General features: G+C 45.5%; 1 protein-coding gene across 1 annotated transcript in view; it reads right to left on the reverse strand.

Annotated features, from left to right (window-relative positions):
• Positions 1–20,080, reverse strand: part of m1ap (meiosis 1 associated protein) — a 78,796-nt gene that overhangs the window by 27,668 nt on the left and 31,048 nt on the right. The gene's annotated exons all lie outside the window — the stretch shown is intronic.

Consider the following 20,080-nt stretch of genomic DNA (forward strand, 5'->3'; position numbering starts at 1 on the left):
GATTAATCCGAGGCTGACAGCGGGAAAGACAAAGATCGCCCAGTTGGCTCGCATTAGGAGGAAGTGGAAAAGCCTTGGCAGCAATTATGTAAAGACGCTGTTGGAGAGGAGAAGAGATGGCATAAATGTCAAAAGGGTGGATTAAAAAGGTCGGAGCAATCACAGGACTGATGAATGCTGCAACCATTTGCAAGAGACAGTAGTGGCATTTAAACTTCTTCAACACGTCGGTGTCTCTGTTAGTGTCTCTTCAGAATTACACTTTGGAAATAAAGTATGTAAAGTTAAGTTAAACAAAGAGCGTGTATTAAAGAAAGAGCACCTGGGACAAACTCCCATTGTCATTGTGACACAGCCCTCCACAACACAAAATGCACACTGCACACAATGAAATTGCATTTATGCCTCCCCCGCACATGGAGGGGCGGGCGGTGTGGCGGGACAGAACCATGCACGTGGGTACCTCGGTCATGGAGGATGACTGAGGGTGGGGGGAATCCAAGTGCACTACAGGAGTGCAGCAAATGGAACACTAGAGGGCGCTGCTTCCCCATCCCAGAAATGACTTTGAGTTCAGTCTGATCTGCAGAGTGACAGGGCTATACAGCATTGTACTTGCTTCAGTTCTTTAGGTTCCTCTTCAATGATCTTATTCAGAGCGTCGGTAATAGAGGGCCTAAAAAGGTTAATAGTATACTTTGAGGCAGATATTAAAATGGTGTTGAAGCTATTATATAAGAGACCTCCCACCCCAACAAAAAAAACTTTTAAACACTTATTTCCACATCTCCGGTCGTCAACTGGCAGTGTCACCGTTGGGCGCCAGAGTGCACGGTCCACTACTGAAAAATTAGTTCTCCGAGTACAAAAAGGCAAAAAAGGTGAAACTGGCGACAGTTGAGCTGACACAGCAGATGCGATTTCCTACAATAAAAGTACTTCCCCTCAGGGCCACATTGTGCACACCTTAAAGGAAGCGTCTGTTTTTTTCCCCACCATCTTTTTATTCTTCAAGCTCCAGTACAGGATCGCATTACACAGGTAAGCCACAGTAACAAGGTCAGGTCGACACTCCATTAAGGCACACTCAAGAGTCGCTCGCCCCCGTCATGTTGTTGTTGTGTTAGCAGGCGACACAAAGAGGCTGAGGAGAGAGTCAATGCAGTGGAGAGGAGAGAGCAAGTGGAGAAGTGGAGCACCTTAGAAAATGTTCTGAGCAAAGTGTACAAGTACTGCTGAGGGAGAATAAACAAGACAGAGAGAGAGAGAGAGAGAGAGAGAGAGAGAGAGAGAGAGAGAGAGAGAGAGAGAGAGAGAGGGAGAGGGAGAGAGGAGTAGGAAAAGAGAAAAAAGAAAGAGAGAAATTAGGGAATGAGAGTGAATTAGTGAGAGAGATGAAAAGAGAGACTGGCGTAGGACAGAGTGAATGAGCAACAGACAGGGAGCGAAGACAGACACAAATGTAGAGGGGGAGAAAGAAAGGAAGATAAGAGAAAAAGAGAGTGAATGATGAGGACAGATGGCGAGAGGTAGAAAGAAGAAGACAGAACTGACGAAACAGAGGTGAGATGGAAAGAGGGAACAAGAGACAGAAAGATGCAGACAGAGAGAAAAGACTGCAGAAAGACACAGAGGGAGGGACAGAGAGAGAGAGAGAGTGTGTGAAAAAGGGATGGAGGAGAGAGGATGGAACGAGAGTATGAGGGAAAGCAGCATCTGCGCTGGCAACATTAACCTTTCCCTGTGAATTATTCATTCCTCCTCTCTCCTCTGCTCTCCTCTCCCCTCGTCTCCTCTCTTCTCTTCTCCTCTCCTCCAAGGGCCGACTGCGGTCTGCAGGGAACATGAGGGACAGGCTCAATCACTCAACCGCCTCTCACACAGGGAGAAGAGGAGAGAGAAAGAGAGAGAGAGAGAGAGAGAGAGAGAGAGGGCGAGATGGAGAGGGAAGAGAGAAATGGAGAGGGGAGACGCCCAGTGGACAGGCCAGGGGAGAGACGAGACAGAGATTGCAGAGAGAGAAAGTGGACAGTGGAGAGGAAGTAAAAGGGTAAAGGGAGAGAGAAAGGGGGAGGGGATGAAGGAGAGAGGGCGAAAGGGTGCAGAAGAAGGAAAACAGGAAAAAGGAAGGCTGGATATCGATCGCAAACGTGCCAATAACTGTCAGGGGAGGACTAGGAGAAGGAGACAGTAGACACTTCTCTCTCTCTCTCGCTCTCTCTCTCACACACGCACGCACGCACGCACGCACGATCACACACACACACACACACACACACACACACACACACACACACACACACCCACACAAAACCGACGGACATGACGTGATCTTCGGCAAGGGGCTTTTTCCAGATAATTGCTTTCCCTGGTCATTAGTGGCCGAGGTAAGGCTATATACCACCCTCCCCACTCCCCATTCCCCACGGCAGCATCTGAAAGTCAAACAGTGCGTCTCGTTGCTGCTGATTTGTGTGCGTGCACTTGCGGACCACTATTGACGACTGGGAAGGGGCTGTTTGTGGCTTGTCTGCAACTATTAGATATCTCATCGATATGTGAGTGAGGGTGGCTGTCAAAAGGTTGCTTCCCTCAGCACCCCACACAGAATGGACTGGTGGGGGTGTATCATTAATGGACTGGGGTTGGGCGGGCGAAGGCCTATCATTAATTTACGAGATGGTTAAAAAATGTAGTGAGAAGTCGAGGCAAAGCCTGAAGTTGCCAACTTTTTTTTCCCTTCAGATGCTCCAGAAATTCTGCCAAGTTCTGTCAGGCAGGCACCACAGACTGCCGACTATAACAATGAATATTTTTGCGTAAATTAATGCTGCATAAATTAGAAGAATCATGGTACAGAATAGTGTAGTGGCCCCTGGACAGTGTCAAATATTTGAGATTATATATGTAGGCCTGAACTCAAGATATTGTTCCAAATGCACTGTCTGTAGGAAAAAAAGTTTATTCTGAGCTCCTGTTCTTCACTACCTGGTGCATCACAGGAGAGAACTGTGTTCTAAGTTCTAGGTTCTAAGAAGAAAAGCCACCGGGAGCATCTCAAATGTGGAAGATTAAATTGTACTTTCATTTAGAGCAGTTAAAACGTCTTCAGATTGAAAACGCACTCTGTTACAATAGTCTGTGCCTGAACTTTATTATTATTATTCTGGTGAAGTGAGTTGAGAACTCATTCAGACACTTATTTTGGGTCCCTTTGAAAAAGTATCTTAAGTAATCCCAAGTAAGCCCTCCAAACACTGCTTTTAAAAGTTTGATAACTGCTAATTTGAAACAACTTGCTGACTGGCTGTGTGGGAGGGCCACACACTGAACTACAAGTACAGTATTTTGCAGTTTGCAAGACACACAAGTGAAAAACAGTGGTGTGTGTGAAGTCCAAAAGGTTTTATGATTAATCACAAGTGTGGTACAAAAGGTAATAAGGATTTTTCTGCCTTAAAAAAAAGTGTGGAATCGATAAGTTAACTGATCAATAACACAAAAAGGAAGGGAAAACATTGACTAATGGATGCTGTATTTGTACCGACAGCACACATGAAAGCAAATCAATTGGAGAGCAAACTTGTGGGAGTCTGTAGAAAGTTCTGGCCCAAATGCAAAGGCCAAGTTAATCATGAGTGAGGCTTGATTAAAGTTAATGCGCATAATAAGCTTAGTATTTTAATTTAGCATCCCACACATGTCCTGCATACTAAATGACCAAGGAGGATTGCAGATGGAACACTAGCCTAAGGCTAACTCTAATACGATATATTTTAAGGTAACATGTATAATGTTTTTCCCATTCCCTGCACATAGTACCATGCGACTTCCATGGGTCATGCAAGGTGATCAATGGAGAGTGGCCAAACCTTGCAAGATTTCAAGGAGGACCTTGCATAACAGTGTTTTTATTGCACAAACACGTTTCGGCGTGTGCCTTCTTCAGTGTGCTCCTTCTTGAAACATTGAAATTTGGGTCAGCACCCTCAGAGTTTAAGTAATTAAGAGGGACGCGTGCTCCAAGTGGAAAACCAAACCTTGCAAGAATGGGAAGTCAATGAAATGCAGTCAAGGAAACATGCTACCAAATTAGTAGCTCATTAATCCCCATTATTACTAATGTGCTAAATATTTTTTTTTGGTGAAAGGTATGTGTGACATACATACATTGACATGAATGTGAAACTACTTAAAAAGTGTGTTCTGTGACATTTTTGTTCATCCTCATCCTTAGAATGATGACCCAGGAGGAAAAATTAGCACCCTGGGATTTGACGTACCCCTCCTGCAGGAAAGCAGACGATATAATAGGCTCAAGTGCTTAAAGAGACCTGTAATCACACCACCACAGCGCAATCCAACTCCCGATCCACTACACTTTGGCACTATCACACCCCGCCTTCCCATCACGGAGGAGAGAGAGAGAAAAAAAATGAAGAGACGGAGAGAAAGAAGACGATGAAGAGAAGCTGCGAGCGATTATTGTAAATGTCGCACAGATGGCGTGAGCGAGGGAAGAAGGAGAAGAGGAAGAGAGGGGAGGCGAGAAAGCTGTTTGAGGCTGAGGAGCTGCTCGCATTGACAGACACGCGCTCTCTCTCTCTCTCTCCCTCGCTCTCTCTCTCATAGCCCCCGTATCACTCGTCAGCATGCTCAGATTAAATCCAATTATCATCTGCCCTCCTCTGCTCTCCTCTAAGCCCCTCACGCACTCCTCCATGTTCTCCAACCGCTACCGCCACCATCCACTGTACACTTCCTGCTACTTCGACCTGTCACAGTGAGTCATCGCCTCTTAAACTACGAGAAAGAGGAGAGAGAGAACGAGAGAGAGAGAGAGAGAGAGAGAGAGAGAGAGAGAGAGAGAGCGTGTAAGAGAGACTTCCAAGAAGCCTCCTGGCACGTATTCCCAACTGTACATTAGCGACGAGGGATTAAGTGCTTGGTGGTCAGCGGATGGCCCAGACTTCGAGGCACGCACTTGATGAACCTTTCACCTCAGAAGCTCCGCCTCACATGATTGATCTGCTCCCGTTTCCACAGAAAGAATCCTAGAGAGCGCTTAACTAGAATTATTCTCCAGAGGAAGCCCAAGGATGCAAATTGCAAAATACTACATTGCTCACTTAAATAATGTAGTGGCTTGTGCGGTTATCCTCTTTTCTTTCGTTGTGAACCTGCAATCTACCAGGATTTGGTGTCAAGAAATAGTTGACTGAGAGAGGGGATTTTGTTCATTATTATTATGTATTGTGTATTATTATTATTATTAGTAGTAGTAGTAGTATTACAATTATTCTCGTTACAAATTAACCTGCGTTAAACTCATGGACTGGGCTAGACTAATACAATAATGATTTATCATGTAAAGTCAAGGCTATGCATAAAGCGACCGTCAAAGAATCTCAGAGCACTCAACCAGAACTACTCTGATAAGATAAAACCTGTGCTCAACTCAAAAGGCTGGGGCACTACGTAGACTACATAATAAATAATCACTAGTCATGCAAATTCAAAATCATACATCATTTACATCGACCCGTTTTCCAGAGAGGATCTCAGAGCACTAAACCCTCAGAGCTACTCATGTTACATGAATCCTGTGTTAAATTCATAAATGTAACACTAACACTAACCCAATAATAACCAGTACAGGCAAGGCAAGACCATACATCATCATCTACATGTCTTCCTTTTCATCATGTGTAAAATTAAACTATTATGAGAAGTGATTAATTAAGGTGTTTCTCATCATCCAGATGAGCTGAGAGGTTAGACTGACATCCTGACTCTCAGGAGCATGAATTGAATTACATGAAGAATTAAACACAACACGCTCAGTCCTCATTAAACACGCGATGACAGCCCTCATCGGTCACATCTGACACATACTGGTCTACCTACCTCCAGTGGCAGATGGCACTCTCACACCACTTGTGCAATCCACTGCACTTTGCCACTATCACACCCATTCTTCCCATCAAGGAGGAGAGGGGAAAAAATGAGAGACGGAGATGGTCACTCACACAGTCATGTCACAGTCTAAACTAGGACTACTCTGCTCACGACAGTCACAAGGCTTGGGTAGGCTAACCCAGGATAGTATTGCCATACTTAAATACCGCATTGGCCAGAATAGTACACAATCCTGAATATAGGATAACCCTCCTTTTTAAAGCACTATTTTTTTAAATAAAAACCTTGTGTCTTACATGCGGGCCAATACTACTGTAATGTTGTACAGAGTTTGGAACTGCATCAACTGAGCACCTGCGGTGTTTCTGGTGGGAGCGGTGAACTCTGTTGAAGTTTGAACTAAGTGGATTTAATTTTTCATGTAATTCAATTCTTGCCCCTCATGAAGAAGAATTAAACGCAACACGTAATGACAGCACTCATCTATCTCATCTGACACACATTAGTCAACCTGTCACACTCTCGGGTGGCAGATGGGGCACTCTCACACTACCTGTGCAGGTCACACATAACCTGGCACGCCAGACTATAACACCTTACGTTTATAGCCTGGCACCACAAGGCTTGAGAAGCTGAGGGAGGTGGGTGGGAGCAAACAGTTGTTGTTCAAACTGCCTCTGCACGGTATGACCAATGAGAACATGGACAAACCCTTCCCAACCATACAAACAGGGGAATTTCTTTTTTAAGCAATTCCATCTTCTTAAGTGTTAGGAGCATGAATTGAATTACATGAAGAATGTAACAATGACAGCCCTCATCTGTCACAGCTGCCACGCATATTGGTCTACCTGTCAACCCCTCCTGTGCCAGATGGCACTGCCACATTGTGGGAGCCGGAAACAGGTCACAGTCACAGTCACAGTCACACACACACACACACACACACACACACACACACACACACACACACACACACACACACACACACACACACACACACACACACACACACACACACACACACACACAGACCAAAGTCTTTGTCTCAGGGTGACACACGGATGCAAAATTCATTAGAATGCAAGATGGAGAAAACCCACCCAGCCCCTGCAATCATCGACTCCTAGGCTCCTAGACAACTTGTGTCATTTGTGATATATGGGCCCGAAATCTCCCACCAAGAGCGAGATCGAGAAATGGAGAGGAGAGGAGAGGAGACGGAGACGGAGACAGGAAGGGAAGATTGCAATCAGCGCTGATGGGACACTCTTTGCTGTCGGCCTTGCTCGCTCGTGGGCCTCATATATCCTGCAATCACCATCGCACTGTGGTCTGGAGATGAGAGCTGGGCCTGATTGGTTGGTTCCCGTGTTGAGTGACCGCCCGGACCACTGACTCATTCCCGACTAATTTCTCCAGGCCCATGATGCTGCTGCTGATGGAGCCAGTGAGATGGGAAGAGTGGAAAGAAGTGGACGAGAGAATAGAAAGGAGAAGAGAAAAAGCTTCCGGAAGAGCCATCCCTGAGGCTCATGGGAAAAATGAATAAGTGATAAATGGGGGTGATTGGCCTGGGTGATTGTTGAGGATGATGGCTAGCCCTCCTTCTCCTTTCAAGGAGGCCATAATGAGAGAGAGAGAGAGAGACAGACAGAAAGATAGACAGACAGACAGACAGAGAGAGACAGAGAGAGAGAGAGAGAGACAGACAGAAAGATAGACAGACAGACAGACAGAGAGAGACAGAGAGGGATCATAATGGACAATGATGAGATCCATGCACTTGCAGAACAGGAAGGAGAGACGCAACTGATTCCATTAGCACAAGAAATGCTATATGCTGTTCTGTTCTGTGCTGCACAGTGCAGCGTAAGCCAGGTCAGGGGAGCCTTTAGACCCAGGTCCATTGTTTTGCTATTCTCAGGTTATTTATACATAATGCGCAAGACCTGTGGGAATTCCTTAGAACCAAAGCTGAAACTCAGCGAGAAGCATCTTTGAACCGACCTTTGATTAATTTAAATTTTCATTTGAAATGCTACGGTATAGGTCAGTGAGTATTGATGTTGCCAATTCATTTTATGGGGATTTTTGCCTATGTGTATGTGGAGGAGAAAGAAAGAGAGAGAGAGAGAGAGAGAGAGAGAGAGAGAGAGAGAGAGAGAGAGAGAGAGAGAGAGAGAAGAGCAGAACAGAGAAAACAGAGAGAAGAGACAATGGTGCAGAGAGCATGAAATGGGTTGTTTTTATATAAAGCAAATATTAAACAGTGCCGAGTGACATTCACCTGTGCACACACACCTGCCTCTGCTGTGCTTTCGTAAGAGAGAAATATGACCTTGGCAGGCACTCCAATAGAGCACAGGGCTGTTTCCTGAACTGTGGGACCTGATGGGGCCCATTCCTCTCCCCCCCCAACCCCCTCGTTGCTAGCTGGAAAAATAACACAGGAGAGTTCTGGAACCTCTCAAAGTTCCAGGCTTTATCCCAGTCTGCCCAAACAATGGAAACATTTGAAAATCTGCAATAACACCAATTAGGATGTTCTTCTTCACTTTGGCAAAGTGTCAGGGAAAAGATAGGTTGGTGATCGTGGTGCTTTCTTTGCTGCCAGGATTTGAGGAAGACCACTGTCTGAAGGCACGTCAAAGCATGTGTCCATGTTTTTTTTCTCTTCTTCCCAGATCCGGTTGAATTGCTCTCTGAAACAATGTTGGTGAATCAAGCGAGCGCAAACTGCCAAAGCGCTGACGTCTGATGAATATCCAGCCATTCCTAAGCCACAAATCCTCCATCATGTGCCCCCCTAAAATTATCTCTGTATTAAATGAAGGCAGGAGATGAGCTGAGGGCTTTATGATCTCTTTTACTCAAGATTCATGCGGGAAATCAGACAAAGAGAGAGAGAGCGAGAGAGAGAGAGAGAGAGAGAGAGAGAGAGAGAGAGAGAGAAATGGAGATGATGAGAGAGGAAAAGCGATGGAGAGTTGAAAAAGAGGAGACCATGGGGAGCAGTAGACGCGATCCTCTTAAATCCCTCAAACAGCATAATCGGGCCAAAATCCTCCTGAGAAAATGCACACACGGAGTGATATAGAGAGTTTGCGAGGACCACCATGTTAGTCCCCCCCGTCTTTCAATCCATTCCTTTCCCTATCTCTGTATGAAACACAATCATCCATCATTGCTGATTTTCAAAGAGGAGCTTTATCTCTCCCGAGTAGGCCAGGGTACTGCCGAGAAACAGCGCAGTAGTATCTCTATTTAGTTTTTTTTTTTAATAGGGCTCCACTGTCCGACATACTTGAAATGGTGGGGCTGTTTACCTTAGCCTTGAGCCAAGAGATAATGGGAAAGCAGACAGCAACAAAGCAATGGCTTCCTTGAGCTTAAGCTCGCAGCATGTCAGGCGAATTTGGCTGCTGCTACTGCTACTGCTACTGCTGCACATTAGCAAAGAGTTCTCTCTCTTGCTTTCTCTTTCTCTCTTTCTGTCTGCCTGTCTCTTTCTCTCTCTGTCTCACTTGGTCTGGGGTGAATTTCTCGAAACCAAAGTTGCTTACTACATTAACTACTTCGTTGCTTTCAATGCATTTTCCCATTGGCAACTACCGAAGTTGCTAACAGGCTAACAACGTCCTTTTTGAGAAACTCACCCCTGCTTTGCTCTCTACTCCCCATGTTTCTATCTCTGTCCATCTGTCTGTCTGTATGTCTGTCTGTCTGTCTCTCTCTTTCTCTCCCTCTCTCTCTCTCTCTCTCCCCTGCTAAGAGCAGTGCAAGGGGTATGAGGGCAGAGTCATTAATTATGAGCAGAGGGCTGCCGCGTTGCTTGGCCCACCTCAGAGGCGAGAGCACACAAAGATAGGACAGGTCACTGGCTGGAAATTAGAGGACAGTCCTTCATCTTGCGGCAAACAAACAGAGCAAGCCCCCCACATTTAGGGCTTGCATGCCCAAGGGTTGCACCCAGGGTTCGAATCCGGCCTGGGTCATTTGCCATCCCTACCCCGTCTCTCTCTCCACATTCGCTTCCTGTCGCTCTTCACTGTCCTATCTGAAATAAAAGTGAAGAAAGACCATAAAAATACATTAAAAAACCAACAAAACAAAACAGAGCAACGTTTGGTAAGGAGAAAAAAAGAGGCCGTGTTAGCATTGCTAGCATTGGGTCTATGGCGATTCTCATTTATTCAGATTGTCTTAGTCAATAGAGTTTGTTTGCGGGCAACTAGACTTCTTTTTGTAGCTTGAAGATGAGCAAACGTCAACATGTCTTCAAGCCACAGAAGGCGTCCTGTTGCCTATAAATACTGTGAAGTGTTTGGACATAGCTAGCATTGTTCTGTTGAAAAGAAAGAAAGGGGAAAAAGTCTTCGTTCGTGAGACAGTGAGCTAAAACATGCCCATAATTGGCACGACAATTTCAGAATGCATCTCCGCTGCCATATTCCTTTGATCTGCTTGCTCCAGATTCAAAGCGTTTTCATGGGGGGGATGCTAAAACTGGAAACTTCTGCGTCCTCTCTTCCGAGATTTGCTTTATCGTGATGAGTCATGTTTGGGTAATCAGTCATGGTCCCCGGATGAAAGGCTTTTTATGGTGTCATCTCCAGGCGCTCCCGATTTCCTCCAGGCGGGCAATGCTATACATTGCGGCGCTCTGAAGCCTTCTCTCTTGCTGTAGCTCTCTCTTTGGGCCCAAACATCAGCCTCCTGGAACACTTCCGCCCCCTTTTCTCTCATTCCCTTTGTGAACTTTTTTTTTTTAACTAAGTTTCTGTGCTGGCACACTCAAAATCTTTTCCGAAGTCCTCCTCTGGTGTGTTTGTTCTGCTTGTTGGTTTTGTCAATCCCTTTTCCACTCTCCCTTGTTTTCTAATTCCCAATTCCTTCATTTTCAGGCCAAATTCCTCCCAAAGCCCCCTACTAGTTCCCTTTCCAACCCCAATTCCCTTCAAGTGTTTATTGATGCAGCTAAAAGCCCCCACTGCCCCCCATTTTCCCCCTCCTCCAAAATCTGATTTAGTCACCCCCTTGATTCCACCCTAGGAAAGCAATTTGGGTAATTAATTTTGGGGAATGTGTGATTAGCATAAGCCGCTGACATGCTGCAACGAGACAAAAGCTTATGCTAAGAAACCAGCCACGCCCCCACCCTACGCCTTGATCAACAACCACAGAGCTGACCGGTCAGATCCCAAGAAAGCCATTACCCATCACCCCCCTTCATACGGCTATATGACCGTCTCTAATTAAGGCTTAAACATAGCACTGCATAACACAGCAGCCTTATCTAGTCATACACAATCTGTGTCTGCCCGATATGCATCTGCCTTATGTTCAGTGGATGGAGTTGGAGAACAATGATTCCACAGCTAGGAGTTAAGATCTAACAGAGATACTAGATCGTCTTTGGATCTAATCTGTAAGATTAGAGAATAAGAAAATGAAAACAATAAAACCAAATGTCCAGTTAAGTCACAAAACTCTTATTACAGAGATAATCTTGAGGATCAATAAACATCTTCAGCAAAAGCAAGCAAGGTCCTTCTCAAAACCACTAGACCACTTTTAAATACAATTATCAACATACACTCAAATCTATGTATAAGAAACACAAATACATTTAAATCCACAATAATTAGTTATTTGGTATAGTTTGTTGGTAGCCATTCTTGTTGAACGTAGGAGCTGAAGGATGATGTCTTAGGTGCTGAGGCCCTTATCTCAAGTTGAACCCTCTATGGAGCACAAAATGGCAGATACTGTACCAGACAGCAGACAGATTGAGAGCCGGAAAATAAACCAAGAGACAGTCATGGAACAACCAACTGTCTCGATCTTTCGAGAGTGATGATGAAGGCTCCCTTGCCAAGGCAGACAGTCTCATAAAAAGACTGTGAAAGCCAGGTGTGATGCACTGCTGGGAGACCGGGAGACTCTCAAGACAGGTGCTGGCTATCACTCTGCCCGCGCATGCTGCTCTCGCCTCACGCTATTTCCCCCTTGTGGTTAATATGACAGCAGCCAGGGCCGCTTCTAGTCAGTTTGGTGCCCTAGGCGAGCCATCCCCTTTGCCTTCTGTGCATTTAGAAATTGGCATCTGTAAACATGCAGTAACATTGTGATCTGGTCGAGCACAGCTGATTTTTTTTTACTGCATGTGTCTGTGTGTGTGTTGTGAGTGAAAGAGACATGTATAAATTCATGTATCCGTATGTAAGCTTTTACTGCACTGTGTGTGTGTGTGTGTGTGTGTGTGTGTGTGTGTGTGTGTGTGTGTGTGTGTGTGTGTGTGTGTGTGTGTGTGTGTGTGTGTGTGTGTGTGTGTGTGTGTGTGATTATTGTCAATGTCTTATTTACTTGTATATGTTTGGTTTAACTGCACATCGGAGACTGGTCAAAGGCAATTTCAAACTTCTGTGCTAACCCTGTTACATAGATTTTGACAATAAAGTACACTTGACTTGACCTAGTACCTATATACTGTACTCTGAGTATCCATTATTATAATTGTCAGTATAGAGTTTAATGTTTCATTTAGCTTCATGTTCTAATTCTGTGGGTGCCCCAAAGACATTCGTCACCCTAGGCGACTGCCTTGTCTGCTGAAGCAGAGAGTCGGCCCTGAAGACAGCTTTGGTGGAGAGAAGATGAGTTAAACAACATCTGGCGAGCGGGCTGGAAAGGTGCGGGGGAAAAAAGGCTCACGGGGGACAGCGTTGGGATTTGGATGTTAACATAAACTACTACTTTCCCTCTCGGTCATGTTTAGTCTGCATGGCCCCTGGGTCTTTCTCGGGAGAGCGAGTTTTGTTGAAGTTTTTGAATATTTATCGCTGATGGTAGTGTCCTGAGGGTACCTGCATGTGTGCAACAGGTGGACAATTTATGCACATTTTTTAAAAACACAAATACACATCAGAATAGTGCAGAAAGACCGATTGTCCTCTGTGGTATATCTATTCATGTACAGAGTAAACAGTGTCCACCTGACATACATAGCTGTCCTAGGTGGAACCACAAGGATATAAACACCTAGATCACATGAACACACACACACACACACACACACACACACACACACACACACACACACACACACACACACACACACACACACACACACACACACACACACACACACACACACACACACACACACACACACACACACACAAACCTTGAAGTGTATAGACAGCAGCAAGTAACCTCTCTTTCGCATGGACAAATACACCCACCCACAGATGTGCACACATGCACACAAACGCACGCACACACGCACGCACGCACACACACAAACTCGTCACACAAACTATGAAACCTTTTGGAGTTTCACACGGTAACTAATTCACCAATTATCACCCTGTTTATGCTGCAGCAGCCTCCAACACAAGCAAGCGAGACAGTAAACAAAGACTCAGATGCCAAGTCTTCAGCACATTAACTATTCTGCTTTCTTCTCTCCTCTCCTCTCCTCCCTCCTTCCATTCTTCTTCTCCCCTCATTATTCTTCACTTTGAAAAAAAGAAGAGAAAAAAAACCTCATGTGTATTTATTTTTCCACTCATTCTCACTTATCCCTTTGGCCCTTGGCTCCTTGCCCCTGCTTCTCTTCCCACCTCTCCCTCTATCCCTCCTTCCCTCCCTCCCTTCTTTCCTCCTGTCCTCACGTTCCCTCTCTGTGGCAAGTCTCTCTCTCTACAGTATTCCTCTCTATCTCCGCTCCACTTCTTCACCCAATGTAAGGTGGCTGAGCTCTTCTCTCCACCGCCTATCTACTTGGCTTCTTTTCTCTTCATCTCTCACTCTCCTCATTCCTCTCCATCTCTCCATCTCTCTCTCTTTCTCTCTCTCTCTACCATCCCTGTTCACATTCTCACTTCTTAATGGCGGATGGTGTGACAGGGCCCAGTGATGTGTGAGGCCCTGGTAGTGATGCTACCACACCAATCTCTCTCTTATTATTGAGCAGACACTGCTCTTGAAGGCAAGGCAGAAAATTATCGCTCCGCTCCGCTCCCCGCCTTGCACATCAGGAACACTGCCACCATCACAGACCACCAAAAAAAAACTAAACCGCAGTCGCCATGGTAATGCCAAAAAAGAAGGGGGGTGCATGGGTGGGGGAGGTGGGCAGCCAGGCAGGCGAATTGTGCGCACCGTGACTCGACTCGACACCCTCTCCACAAAAACCACAGCCCTCTTAAATCTACCACCTCTTCGAACAGCGGCGCTGGCTGCCACAGCGGGGCCAGTGGGGAGGAAAGGGGATGGCGAAGGAGGGGTGCTTGAGAGAGATGGAGATTAATATACGTTGGAGATGGGAGGGTGAGACAGAGGGTGAGACAGAGGGCGAGGCGTCTAGACTGCCGGGGCCAAAGACTTGTCACCACCGCTTTCCGATGAGGTCGAAAAACCCGTAGGACGCCAACCATGGACACCCACTGCTCTTCCCTGGGCCAAGAATACACCATGCAGGCAGCACTGGCTTACTGAATGTGTTGACATCACTGCTGCCATACATAACACATAGACAAAAGACATAGGCGTAGATCTATAAATATGTACTATATTGAATGGCGGTGACCAATTTAACTTCAGAGGGAGCCATTCTCATTCTTGGCTTAAAAAAAAATAATTGGAAAAGGCAATTATTGGACATTTTGAAGTATGTGTTGGGACTTGAATTGGAAAATGTTCTAAACACATGTGGAAATAGACATGTGCACAGAAAAGCAAGCATGCGTGCGCACACACACACACACACACACACACACACACACACACACACACACACACACACACACACACACACACACACACACACACACACACACACACACACACACACACTTTGCATGCAACATGCAGACGGTCCATTCACATTCTTGCCTTAAAAAGACAAAAAGAAAAAGCAACTGTCTGACATTTTGGCATACGTCTTGAACTTGGCTTGGAACATGTCCTACACATACGCACGAATGCACCCACGCACGCATGTACTGTACACAAACACACACACACACGCACGCACGCGCGCGCGCACGCACGCACGCACGCACGCACGCACGCACGCACGCACGCACGCACACACACACACACACACACACACACACACACACACACACACACACACACACACACACACACACACACACACACACACACACACACACACTTCACGTGCCTGAGAAATATTCTGTGGCAATTGAATCCACAGTGCACACACACTGTATTGCATTCCTAATGACAGATCAACTTAAATTACAACAATTACAACAGCCAGTCAGAAGGTGACAGGCCCGACCCGAACTAATTAATCAGGAATCATCTGCATTCACACTGTGTGAACCTACACCATACATTATACACCTAGCCACAAATTAAATGCTAATGCGGGCAATTGGGATGAGCTATGGTAGTAGCCAGCCCTCATTACTCTGAATCTGCCATTGAAGTATTAAGTGTTATTTATAATTCATAGACTTGAATTAAACATTTGTATAAAAGAAAAGCGTCTGCCAAATGTAACATAATGTAACACTTGTAGTGTTGTTGGTCAGTCTCTGTACAGTACAGTAGGTGTTGAATTAACACCGTAAAATTAACACTGTGTGTTTGTGAGCTGTAATAATGCAGCAGCAGCATTCCAGAATCATCCAGCACAATGGGCAGACTAATCTCAGGTAGGCAAGGGAAGCATGTGGATGCATCATAATGACCACACCAACCAACCAACCAACCATCCATCCATCCAACCGTCTACCCCCTCGGGGGATTTGGGGCGTAGTAATCCACCTTAAATGCGCTGGAGATGGGCTGAGAAATAGGGGGGAGTGCTGGGGGAAGCAGGGTTTTGCTGATGTACAGTTTGTAGTCTAGATGTGCAATGCTGGCCAAAGCTTAATTTGTGTTATATTGCAGTCTGTTCAATTTAAAGGTTAAGATCGTAATATTTTTAGTGGTTTTCCTCCAGAATTTATGCTGCCCATTCACAAATGTTACTGTCCAACAATTTCTAAGTATTATTATTTATTGGGAAAATTACATTTTTCATAAAGAAAAAGGCGGATCTTCTGAGTCTCGGCCATTTTGAATTTCCAATGATAGAAACAGGGGAAGAACTGTGGCAAGCAGGTTACTGATGATGTACCCCAAACGTATGGTGCTGGCAAAGCTGAATTAGCTTTATTACAGTCTGTTCAATTGAAGACTTAACAACATGTCACAAGGGGGTGGGGGCTGAGCGCAAACAAGACAACATGTGGTCACCTAAGCTGTGATCTTCTTTTACATGGTACGTAGTATGTTACTGCTATATTGCATCATGCTTCAAATACTGCATTGCTGTATTGTACTAAAATTACACAAAATACTCCTTGTACAATAAAAAATACATTGTGCTCTCTCTCTCTCTCTCTCTCTCAGTGGGTGAGGATACCACACTACAGTAAACGTATAAAAACACTTATATCAATAGTACTACTTTCCATCAAATGTCCTTATCTACTCTGACTCATTGAAAATAATAGAGCACAACAAGGATGTATCCAAGTCCAGACGTGCAATGTTGGCCAAAGCTTAATTGGCTTCACATTGAAGCTTGTTCGATGTAGGACCTGCCCACATGCCACAATCGGGGGGCAGACTAAACAACAACAGCATGCGGTCACCTTAGCTGCCTGTCCATTCCTTTACAGCACCTTACGTTGGACTATGCACGATAAATAGGCATATTGCATTGGCATAGGCATATTGCATTGGTGTATTACTCTTTCCAAACAGAGAAACCCTTTGTTCAATATTGCACCTGTCTTCCCCAACTTTCCCCATCCAGTATGACTTCAGTGCGGTTGGGAGGGCATCGAGCCATGTTTGTGTAACCCAAATCTCGGATGTTGGTCAAGGCTTAATTAGCCTCACATTAAAGCTTGTTTCTATTTAAGTCAGACCTGCCCACATGTCACAATAGGGGGGTGGGGGCACACACAACAACAACAGCATGTGGTTACCTAAGCTGTCTTCTCCTTATAGCACCTTAGATTGAACTATGCACGATAAATACGCATATTACATTGTTGTGCTGCACACACACACACACTCACAAACACACACGCATACCCACACGCATGCACATATACATACACATACACATACGCGTGCACACATGCACACACACACACACAAAATAAACCTCACTGGTGATGGGAGGCCACATAGCTGATGTAACCCAAATCACGAATGCTGGTCAAAGCTTAATTAGCCCCACATTAGAGGCTGTTTGATTTAAAACACATGTCACCACTGGGGAGTAGGGGGCAAACAATGGCAAGTGGTCACCTTAGCTGTCCTCTTCTTAATACGCATATAGCACCTTGAATTAGACCATGCTGCCCAATACTGTAGATAAGACTATTGCATTGTCTACCTCAAAATGTTTCACACACAAACAAAATCATGTAGGTAGCAGGCTTCACTCAGGTTTCTTGATAACTTTTAAGGGTGCTGTCCCAAATGAATACTTAGAATCAAAGAAAAAGGGGGGCGCACCTTGCATCAATTTATTTTTTATTTTTTATTTTTTTGTGCACAGACGCGTTTCGGCGCCTTCCTCAGTGTGCAGTGTTGTGCACACGCCGAAACGCGTCTGTGCACAAAAAATAAAGAAAAAAGAAAAAAATTGATGCAAGGTGCGCCCCCCTTTTTCTTTGATTCACACACAAACAAATCATGAACGTGTACCATACTACACATGCGTACAAAAATGTTCATTTCAACAGTGCCACTTTCTCCCCAAAGTTCCCTAATATGTAGGACGGAATCCCAAATTTCAGATGTTGGCCAAAGCTTAATCAGCTTCCCATTAAAGCCTGTTCATTTTAAGACCTGCCCACCTGGCCACAATAGGGGGCAGACAGACAGACAACAAGAGCATGTGGTCACCTAAGCTGTCCTCTTTGATAAGCTGATATCGCTGCAGTGGGCACTGTCTTACTTTGGGAATGTTGTGTAAGCATGTTTATCTGTGCATATGTTACAGGTGGACAAGCATTATCCTTTAACCCATACTAGTATTTACAATATATGCAGTAAGTATGGACGATAGTGTATACGGTACATGGCAAAATAAAATGAAAGACTGTCAAAAAACAACATACTTTCGGAGGAGGTCAACACAGGGCTAGAGATAGGCAAACGTGGAGACAGTTTTTGCAGGTCGTATGCCCCACAGGGGATGAAGAGGATTAACACTAAGTTTATATACAGTACACATACACATACACAAACACACACACAGACAGACAGAAGGACAGACAAACACATATACAGTACACATACACACACACTCATACACACACAAACACACTAAGTGGGGGGAGGATATCACAAAACACCTAGAAAAACACTCAATTCAAAAATGTTTCTTTATCCCCAACACACACACACACACACACACACACACACACACACACACACACACACACACACACACACACACACACACACACACACACACACACACACACACACGCACGCACACACAAACGCACACGCAAAGACACACACACACACACAAAGCTAGGGTACAGTATACCACTCCAGACGTGACGGATGCACTTTTCAGTACAAGAGGCCTTCTAGTAAAAACAGGATGTAGGTCAGGCCAGGGTGTTACCGGTACCTTGGCAGAGAGAGGAAGAGCGGAGGACACGAGAGGTGATGTGTGAGCGAGCACCTGCAAATGTACTTGTCTGCGTGCGTGTGAACTCTGTCTGTCCTTTCTCACACTGTGTGTGTGTGTGTGTGTGTGTGTGTGTGTGTGTGTGTGTGTGTGTGTGTGTGTGTGTGTGTGTGTGTGTGTGTGTGTGTGTGTGTGTGTGTGTGTGTGTGTGTGTGTTTCGTTTGCGTGTGGCGAGCGCTCTGGATTATTTCGATGTGTCTGACAGTCTGCGTGCATACCGGTAGCTCGTGTCTGGATGTATATGGGTGTGCATGTCTGGGTTTCACTGGGTGTGTATAGGGAGTGTGTGTGCGACAGGAGCAAAGTTTTTAAATGTGGGTGGGTGTGTATAGGAGTGTGCGCTACTGTCTGTTTTTAAGTGTGGGTGTGTGTGTCTATCTGTGCATGGGTATAGGTTTATGTACCGTGTAAGCAAATGGGTATGTTGTGTGTGCACTGTATGTGCATAGAGGAGTGTGTGTGTGTGTGTGTGTATGTGTGTGTGTGTGTGTGTGTGTGTGTGTGTGTGTGTGTGTGTGAGAGTGTTTGTGTGTGTGTCTCTCTGTGTGTGTGTGTGTGTGTGTGTGTGTGTGTGTGTGTGTGTGTGTGTGTGTGTGTGTGTGTGTGTGTGTGTGTGTGCATGCGTACATAAGTAGGAGAGGTGTCCAGTAAGACCTCTGGGGCCTCCCTGGTTCTGGGCTTTTCTCCAGGGGCGGGAAACAGCACCGTACCGCACCGCCCTGTACTTAGGCAATCCTACTGCCCTGGCCCCCGCAGAGTAGGAGAGAGAGAGAGAGAGAGAGAGAGAGAGAGAGAGAGAGAGAGAGAGAGAGAGAGAGAGAGAGAGAGGACGGAGAGAAAGAGGGAGGAAAGAGAGAGAGAGAGGGAAAGAGAGAGAGGGAGAAAGAGTGAGAGAGATTGAGAAGTAGCGATAGAGAGACCTTGAGAAAGAGAGAGAGAGAGAGTGAGGAAGAAAGACAGACACAGAGAAAGAGAGCTACTGAGCGAAAGAGAAAGAAAGACAGGGAGAGAGGTCAGGTCACTGAGCTCTGGGCCCAGCAGGACAGCATGTCTGCAAGACGGATGAGTAGGAGCTGCTGTCTGGCAGAATTGACTTGACTTGACTTGACTGGAGCGCAGGCCACTTGCCAGACCTTTACATCTGACAGCGACAGAGAAAAAAAAACACCCTAGGCTTATGCAAGTGCCCTTTCACGACCGGACAGCTAGAATAGAATAAAGTTTCATAATGTCAATAGCGCCTTGACCCAAGGTGTTCTCTCTAATGGGGGGTGTAATGCAGGGATGGTTTTGAAGATGGCTGGACACGCAGCTACAGTATGAGGATGTAGAAGGATGTACTTTTGAAAAGAAAAATATCACTTTGTCCTCGACTCATACACCGTAAAGTCCGAGCCAAATGACCGGCAA

This window comes from Engraulis encrasicolus, chromosome 21 (assembly GCF_034702125.1).
Source record: "Engraulis encrasicolus isolate BLACKSEA-1 chromosome 21, IST_EnEncr_1.0, whole genome shotgun sequence".
In the NCBI taxonomy this organism is placed as follows: Eukaryota; Metazoa; Chordata; class Actinopteri; order Clupeiformes; family Engraulidae; genus Engraulis; species Engraulis encrasicolus.